At 36.5% G+C, this 10033-nt stretch overlaps 1 pseudogene; it reads left to right on the top strand.

The window, feature by feature from the left end:
- The first annotated feature begins 1082 nt into the window (after positions 1-1082).
- LOC140510591 (V-type proton ATPase subunit e 2 pseudogene) lies at positions 1083-1319 on the top strand (annotated as a pseudogene).
- Positions 1320-10033: the final 8714 nt, after the last annotated feature.

The raw sequence follows: 10033 nt of genomic DNA on the forward strand, positions 1-10033 counted from the left end.
CAAAAGGACTTTGAAAGTCATGTAAGAGCAGTAGAGGAAAAATAGGGAAGAGAAATGGGAATGATGCAAGAAAAACATGAAAAATGAGTCAACTGCTTTCTAAAAGAGACCAAAAAAGTACTGAAGAAAATAACATGTTAAAAATAGACTAACCAAAATGGCAAGAGAAGGCCAAAAGACCAATGAGAAGAAGAATGACTTACAAAGCAGAATTGGCCAAATGCAAAAAGAGGAACAAAATCTCACTGGAGAAAATAATTCCTTCAAAATTAGAATGGAGCAAATAGAAGTCAATGATTTTGTGAGAAATCAAGAAATTATAAAACAGAACAAAAGAATGAAAAAATAGAAGAACGTGAAATATTTCATTGGAAAAAGCACTGACCTGGAAAGTAGATCCAGGAGAGATAATTTAAAAATTATTGGATTACCTGAAAGTCATGATAAAAAAAAAAGCCTAGACCTTATCTTTTTAAGATATTATCAAGGAAAACTGCCCTGATATTCAAGAACCAGATGGTGAAATGGAAATTGAAAGAATTCACTGATCACTTCTGGAAAGAAATCCTAAAAATAAAACTCCTAGGAATATCATAGCCAAATTCCAGAGTTCTCAGGTCAAGGAGAAAATATTGCAAGCTACCAGAAATAATTCTAATATTGTAGAAATACAATCAGGATAACAGAAGATCTAGCAGCTTCTATATTAAGGGATCAAAGAGTTTGGAATATGATATTCCACAGGTCAGAGGGGCTAGGATTAAAACCAAGAATAATCTACCCAGAATAACTAAGTATAATCCTTCAGGGAAAATATGGCTATTCAATGCAATAGAAGACTTCCAAGCATTCTTGCTGAAAAGAGCTGAATGGAAAATTTTACTTTCAAATAAAAGACTAAAGAGAAATGAGTTTCTTAAATCTGTGTGCTTAATCAAAGGCAGAGAAATCTGATTCTGAAGTTGGAGTTCATCTCTCCAGGCTTTTACCCAGGCTGTCACATTCCACCCCAGGCCTCCTACCTTCTAAGTCATCTCTGAATATTCCATCTTGTGGTCTGAACATCCCAGCCCTCCCCAACCATGATAATTCATTCCTTCACTATCCCTGTGATTATCTTCACCACCATCTGGGGTCTTATTGGTATTGTTGCACCATGGTTCTCATGGAAGGGGTGCATTTGGGGGTAATTATAACCATGTTGATCACCACTGCTATCTTCTGTTGCCTGTTCTGACTGATTGCCATCCTGACTCAGCTGAGTCCTCTATTTACCCCAGATGAAGAATGAGACCATCCAGTATGTCTGATTCTTGTAGGAGTGACCAACTACCATCACCTGTCCCAGCTTCTCCAGCCCTGTTGCTCTTTTGTTGATTTCAAGTGAAATCAAGCTGATTCTCTCCCCTTTCCCCTACTTCTGCATCCCTGTGTTCTTGGTATTGCTCTTTCCTCACATCCACTTGGTCACTCTTAGACCCAGACCTTCCCTTTGGACTTTATCCCAATTATAGGACATAGCCTCTTCCCTGGGAGACCTAGGCACCAACAGAGAGGGGCTCATAATCAGGCCAAAGTGACAGGATTCTCAACTTTTAGCACTCCCTTCCTCTTTCTTTTTCCTCACATTTAGCCCCCTGACAGATGTATGATATTTCTCTCTGTAAATTTGACTGAGTGCAGAGACTCTTCCTAACACAACGATAGATGCCAGTTAAGTGAGTCCACTATTCCTAGGGTTTGGGCTTGAGTTTATTGGATACGAGACAGTGTGGTTTAGCAGGTTCTTTGGATCATGAGTCCAGACACCTGGAATCTATCTGGACAAGTCACAATCTCTTCTGGCCTTATAATGGTTGTACTGAGGTCCCCTCCCACTCTAACATTTGATTACCATTTTATGATTCTGTGATATACTTTGATATAAAATCTGTGGACATTGTGAACCACAGGGGTGGGAGGGAGGGACTTTTCTTTCTTGAAAAAGCATAGAATTGGAGTAAAAACTATAGTATATGAAATTATTGTTAATACTCTTCAGAACTAAAGTCACTTTGCTTAGGAAAGAGCAATTATATACATATATATATCTATATATATCTATATATATCTATATATATAGATATATATAGATATATATAGATATAAAATGTGTCACTTGTTCTGCTAATCAAATGAACTTGCTCATTTTATATAAAGAAGGAAGAAGTAGAATAAAACCAGAAAACAGAGATGGAAGGGAACTAGAACATTTTTATTTCCTAATTTAAAGAGAAAAAAATAACAATGAAACAGCTAGATTTCCCTCAACAAATTTTTCTGTGTCTGTTTTTTTAAATCCCTTTCATCCATATCATATAGATGCAAGATATTCTGTTGGTCTGTCATCTTAGTTCTTTGAGAGGGATGCCAAACCCTAAAATTGACACCTTGCAGTCTATACAAAAATATAACCTTGGGTTCTTTTCTACTTCACCAACTAGTTAGAGAAACAAGATGCAAGAAATGAAAGTCTTGAGAATGTTCCCATAACAACTTGTAAATAATTGAATATATGGGCAGCTAGGTGTCCAAGTGTATACAGTGATGTCCCTGGTGTCAGGAAGACTCATCTTTTTGAGTTCACATTTAGCCTCAGCCACTTCCCAGCTGTGTGACCCTGGACAAATCTCTTAACCTTGTTTGCCTCAGTTTTCTCATCTGTAAAATGAGCTGGAAAAGGAAACAGCAAACCACTCCAGTATCTTTGCTAAGAAAACTTCAAATTTGTTTGTGAAGAGTCAGAAATGACTCAATAAAAGTAATAATAGCAACAGAAGAAAGAGCACTGAATTTAGAATCAGAGAGCTCTGCTGTTGACTCCTTGTGGTACTGTGGACAAGTCACCTCGGCTTTCTGAACTACAGTGTCCTCCATCTGAACATGAGGGCAAAGCAGCTTTAAGAATCCTTTCCATCTCTGGATCTTTGATTCTTCAACCTGAGTACTGTTGGGATGTGTAGATGTAATAGAATGCCTGAAACTGACTGAATAACCCAGGTGATCCTTTCCCTTCTTCTCACCTTAGAATCTTAAAGGAACCCTTGGGTTACAACCCTGAGAAAGCATACACACCCCTCCAAGCAGAGGGAAATTTTTTTTCCTCTGTCCTAGATAACTTCTGCTTCCTGTGGGTGGGCACTCTGTGTTTTATATCCTGAGCAATAACTGCCTGGGGCATCATCAAGCTTCTTGGAGGGATAATTGATGTTAGAGAGGAAAGAGCTGAGAAGGCCTTTAGCCACTCTAGTCCCACTTCACCATTTGAAGGTAAGGAAGCAAACCTAGAGAAGTCAGGATTGTCCAAGGATGAACACCTGGTTTATGGCAGTTCTGAGGCTAGGATCCAGAGCACCCAGCTCCCCAGACCAGTGCCCTTTCCCTTAAATCAGACTCACTCCTAAAGGAGCCTAGTTCTCTTATTTGTTTGTTTATTTATTTAAAATTAATTATTTACCAGTCAGAGTGCACTGATGGAAAATGTAAGAGAACCATTCCTGTCCACATTTTCCGGTTCTGGTAATGACCAGCTACCCACCCCCAACTCTTTGTCCCAAACTCCAGAACATCCCTCTGCTCTCAGACTCCCTACCCTTGGTTTTCGAATCTAGGTTTATTTTGAAGGTGAATTACCTGCGTTCAGCTCCCCTTTTGTTTAGTGATCTAAGATTGGTGAATGAGTCAAACTGTTTGCTGGCAGTTTCTTAACCCTTGTTTGATTTTGTCTTCTGGTCCATGCTTCCTCCCTAGTTTTCTGGTATGGGCTGAAGAGAAGGGAAACTTTTTGGGAGCTGGGACTGAGGCTTAAGGGTGGGGAGGAGATGGGTGGGTAGGAGATGGGTGGATGGGTGGATGGGAACAGCAGCAGCAGCTGGTCAGGCAGCAACTTTGCAGTGGCTATACATCTGACCCTAAGGGGATGAACCTGACTCTTTCCTTTTCCTAGGGAAGGTGGAGGCTCTGTTCTCCTCCTCCTCCCCAGCAGCTCCAGGTAGAGGTCTGGAGCAGAGAGAGTTGGAGGGGTGTGTTCAAACAGAACTCTGATCACCTGTGCTCCTCCCTAGCTCTCTTGTACTGAGTAGAAATCAGTGATTCTTATTGCAATGGATGTTATGAATGTTCAATAAATCTGAACACAAAGCAAAAAAAAAAAGTGAAGAGAAGCATGAAAAGGTAAGCAGGAAAGAAATATCATAAGAGACATATTTAAGTTGAACTGTTTACAATCCTACATGGAAAGATGATATTTGTAACTCATGAGACCTTTCTCATTATTAGGGTATTTGGAGGAGATGATAGGTAGATAGATAGATAGATAGATAGATAGATAGATAGATAGATAGATAGATAGATAGATAGATAGATAGATAGAAAGATAGATAGATAGATAGATAGATAGATAGATAGATAGATAGATAGATAGATAGATAGACAGATAGACAGACAGACAGACAGACAGACAGACAGACAGACAGACAGACAGACAGACAGATAGATAGATAGATAGATAGATAGATAGATAGATAGATAGATAGATAGATAGATAGATAGATAGATAGATAGATGGTGCAGGGTGAGTTGAGTATAAAGGTATGATATCTAAAAAATAAGAGAAAATAAATTAAGTGATGAGAGAGGAATATATTGGGAGAAGGAGAAAAGGAAAGGCAGAATGTAGTAAGCTATTTCACATTAAAGAGGCAAAAATCAAGTTTTACAGGGGAGGAGAATAGTGGGGAGATGGAAAGGAATGAGTGAACCTTATTCTCATCTCATTTGGCTTAAGGCAAGAATAACATAAACACTCAATTGGATATCTTATCCTACAGGAAAGTAGGAGGGAAGGGGATAAGAAGGGCGTGATGACAGAAGGGAGGGCAGACTGGGGCAGGGGGTTGTCAAAAGCAAACACTTTTGAAAAGGGACAGAGTCAAAGGAGAAAATAGAATAATTTGGGGATGGGATAAGATGGAGGGAAATATTGTTGGTCTTTCACAACATGCCTATTATGGAGGTGTTTCACATAACTACACATGTATAACCTATATTGCCTGCCTTCTCAGTGACAGTGGCTAGGAAGGGAAGAAGGGAGAGAATTTGGAACTCAAAATTTTAAAAAAATGTTAAAAAATTGTTTTTACATGAAATTGGGAAATAAGATGTACCTGCAATGGGGGTACAGAAATCTATCTTGCCCTTCAAGAAAGTAAAGGAGAAGACGATGAGGGAGGGTGATAAAAGGGAGGACAGACTACAGGAAGGGGTAATCAAAATGTGTGCCATCTTGAGGTGGGGGTGAAGGGAAAGACTGGGAGAAAATTTGGAACTTAAAAGCTTGTGGAAATAAATATTGAAAACTAAAAATAAATAAATTAAAATCTTAAAAAAGAAGAAGAGATAGTGATCTGTCACAAAAGTTAAAAAGAAGTGATCCTTTCAATGGGGACTCAGTCAAGAAGGAGACAACCCTGGAAGTAGCACAATGGTTGTTATTCTGATCATGGACTATCCATGGATATTATTACTATTGTAATCTCCTCAGATTTTATCAGTTGTTTATTGTATGAATTGTACAATGGTTTTTGCTTTAAAATGATAAGGTTTGACCTAAATAGCTCCATCATAATAATCCTTTAGTACACTTTTTTTAAAACTATGTTAGATATCTACATTTGTATAAGACCAGTATGCCTATGTTAGATAGATATGTTGACATAGATTGTATACACACACACATACGTATTTATGTGCATGAGTGTATACGTGTGTGTATGTGTCTCAGGGGTGGATAGATACCTCTGGAATCTCAACTACCTCTTTCTAAGGAAAACTGTGATTTCTTCTTTGAGGGGAATAGGCAAAAGGCTTTGTCTAGAAATTTGCTCCTTCAGTGATTATCCCCCAAAGATGTATGAGGCTAGAATTATTTCTATCTGACTTCTCAAATATTGGTAGCCTGGGGGGCATAAGTAGTATTCATAAGGAAAATTGCTCCTCTAATTGCTCTTAAAGATGAGAATATTCCTTAGTTTACATTTGTCTGTTTAGCTCCTTCACACCAAACACCAATTACATAAAGGATTATCACAAATAGCAAATAGCAAGCTAACCCAATTAACCAAACATATAGTAAACAGAAATGCAAGAAATTATAGGAATTAGAATACACTAGTGAATATGTAACTGAATGACCTTTTTAGCTGCCAGCTAAAGCTATTTCAGCTAAAATCAAGAAAGAGAGCTCAATCTCAACCCAAGGAGGCTCATTCTTGCTTCCTTTAAGGAGATAAGCTGTCAATCGGGCATTTTAAAGAAATTACCTCCCTCTCATATTTGTTGCTTCTCTCACAAAAAGTGTCTAGTGAAATATGTTTCTCTGTCTCTGTTTCAATCTCTCTGTCTGTCTCTCTGTTTCTCTGTCTTTGTATCTCTTTGTCTCTGTCTCTCTGTCTAGGTCTCTCAAAACTCTCGCATCAAATCTAAACCTATACATAGGTATGCAAAATTTAGGTATCACCTTCAACATTTTCTCTACCAGTCTAGAGTCATGTCTCCTTATGGATATGCAGGGATATACAAACTGCCCCAGGCTTGGTTTATCTTCTAAACAAACAGATGGTATTGAAAACAATTATAGGAATTCTAATAGAAGATGATTTTTTTGTATATCTAAATGATCAAAATCTTAACCACCAGAGTAGAGAGTAATTACCTCTGGGAAGTGTCACAATTTTCTTGTCAACCCAGCAAGAGTTAGTTATGCTGATGAAGCTACTACTGGACAGAAAATCCTGATTCTAGCATAAAAGGTTAATTTGCAGAATTAGAGAAACCACTCTGAAAACAAGATGTAATTTACTATTTGTTGGTTAATTAAAATTAAATTGTAAAAGTCTAAAATGAAAACTAGTATGTTATTCTACATTCCAAATACCCTACTTTGCTTTTTTTAACTCAGTTCAAGAACTGATAAAACTGCACAGCAAAAATTAGACTTCATAATCTTTATCAAAATAGTTTTTTAAGCTCAGAAAATATAAAAGATAAAAAAATGTGGATGTAAGCTTTTACATTGTTTTTTTCTGGATTCATGAAGTTTTTTCTCTTCTCTTCATCAAATCTTAATTTTACCCTATTGGAAATTTTAAATTGGAAGTTTAAAGAAAAGATTTTCTGAAAGAAGTGTTTTGTAAGTATTATTTAAGTAGTTGGATTGATAGAAAATAACAAGTCCCAGAGCACTTTTATCACTACCACAATGAGAGGTAGATAATGGTGGTATTATTTCTATTATTTCATAGATAAGGAAACTTGGGGCCAAAGGAGTTTAATGAATTCAATCAGTTAGTCAGTCAAGAAACATTTATTGAGAGCCTGCTTTGCACTGATTTGCTCTTGGTTACACTATTAGCTAGGAGAACAACCAGGATTACAACTGAAGTCAGTTGTTCTATTTATTGAACCACTCTGCTTTATGGAATATTAAATGTCTGAATTGGACAAAAATACATGTATTTCTCTGTGTAAATAAGAAATTTAATTAAACTCAAAACTTTTCTTTGGTAAAATATTAAAAATGATTGTCTTCTACATGATTTATATGATTTTATTTTAACAGAAGTATTTTCATAACACATGAAGCATTTTTACCCTAGAAATGAGAATTTATATAATATTGATAATACAAATTGTATAACTATTTGAGCAATGGATGTTTTTCTTGGGTGAAGAAGGCCTGTTTTTGGGGAAGCATGACTTAAAATTATTCAATTCAGTCCAATATCATTTTAGAAGGTCTACTCTGCACAATGAAGCATATGTCAAATAGTATGAGATAATATCTATTGTTGTAGGCACAAATCTGGGCTCGAGGCCTATCTCAGACATATAGTCATTGTGCTACTTTGGGCAAGACTCCTAGCCTCTCAGTGTTCTGAGTAATATCATAAGTCTGTAAGCTGCAGAGAAGATGTTGTCCTATGTTGGTAAAGAGAGTCTCCTTATTCATAAGTTCCCTATATCAGTGATATCACAGGCCCTTATTCACTATCCTGTGGGAAGGAAATCATCTCAGACCAGGAAAGAAATGCTGAAAATAAAACTACCCTTATTCTCAAGGCACTTATATTTCACCGACTGTATATAATTTTATGTTGATTAGCATAGCATATACAAAGTGATAAAAGTTGATTCAGCAAGTAGAGATCCCTAACAACTGAGGAACATCAGAAAAGTATTTCTATAGAATATCTGGCACATGAGCTGTACTTTGAAGGAAGAGAAGGATTCTGGGTATATTCAAGTCTTAAAGGGCAATATTTAAAATATATAAGATAAATAGATTTATAAATTGTAAGTTCAAGAAAATAGTAACATAAGCTTTATGAAATTACCATTAAAACTCTTTATTTTTCATTTAATTGATTCCTAAAATTAAATCAAGGAACTAATTTTTCTGGTTTGGTAAGGACTTCAGCAAATCAAGGATTTTTTTTTTTTTATTTTTACTTTATCACTGTGGCAGCAACCTCTGTGAAAGTCAATCACAAATTGTATGTGATTCAGTCTTAGAGTCACCTGAGGCACAGAGAACTTAATTGATCTTACTATGATTAGATATATTTTTTATCATACATCTAGTGTCAGAGGTAGGGTTTTAAATGTTTTCTTCCTGAGCCAAAACACTCTTCTCAGATGGAGAGCAGGCCATCAGAATTATAAATCTGTCCATTATGACACACTGCCTCTCATTGAGTTGACACAGCTTTGTAAAAGTTTAAAAAAAAAGTAGCAGCAGAGCCAAGACGGCAGAGTAGAAGTAGAGACCTACTACACTCTCCCCCAAGCCCTTCAATAAACCTGTAAAACAATGACTCTAAACAAATTCTAGAGCAATGGAAGCCACAAAATGACAGACTGAAGCAAATTTCTAGCCCAAGACAATCTGAAAGGTTGACAGGAAGGGTCTATCACACCAGACTGGGAGAAGAGCACAGTTCAGACACAGTGGTACACAGACTGAGCAGGAACAGGTTTTAGGGAATGGAATCACTGGAAGCTGCTATGAATTCTTGACTTCTCAACCTACAAATGCTAAAGATAGCTTCAAAGGTCAGTGGGAAAAGTCTCTCACCTGGCTGAGAGGGGAGCATGGTCCAGCCCCAGGGTGGTTGCAGCCACTGCTGAGGGCTGCTTCTGGAGCCTTCCACTTAAAGAAAGCTCAAAAGTCAAATAATTGACTGGGAAAATGAACAAATGGGGAAAAAGAAACAGACTATAGATTCTTACTTTCTTGGTGAAAAGGTATTTTCTTATGCCATTGATGATGAGGAAGATCAAAACATACAGTCAGAAGAAGACAACAAAGCCAAATCTCCTCCATTCAAAGTCTCTAAGAAAAAATATGAATTAGTCTGAGGCCATAGAAGAGCTTAAAAAGGATTTTGAAATTCAAGTCATAGAAGTAGAGGAAAAATTGGGAAGAGACAGGAGTGCGATGCAAGAAAATCATGAAAGACAAATCAGCAGCTTGCTAAAGGAAGCCTAAAAATTGCCGAAGAAAAAGTTTTAAAAAAGTTAAATTGCTAAACACTATACTCATAGTATTATGCATCATGTTGAATAGAATTAAGAATGTATTATGAAGCGTATTTATTCAGAAATGAAATGTCATAACAAATATAATTAGTTGATGGAATAAAATTAACATGTGTTTTCTATATAGTTAATAAAATATTTCATTTAGAAGATGAAAAACACCAATTAAGGTTCCAATTTTTATTTTTTAAAAGGGAAGCAGAGTGAGAATTATTAGGCATAAAACAGTTTGATATAATGCTAACCTTTCATTAAAATGATATTGTGCACTAGGACTGGGCATTTGATTTTCTGGAAACTCACTTCTTCCATCGGTACAATTTTGATAAAAAAAAACAGTAATCAACCCCTGCAGAGACTTAATTTCAGTTGAAAAAAGCACACTAATGTAAATTGA

Source organism: Notamacropus eugenii, chromosome 6, assembly GCF_028372415.1.
Source record: "Notamacropus eugenii isolate mMacEug1 chromosome 6, mMacEug1.pri_v2, whole genome shotgun sequence".
Taxonomy (NCBI): Eukaryota; Metazoa; Chordata; class Mammalia; order Diprotodontia; family Macropodidae; genus Notamacropus; species Notamacropus eugenii.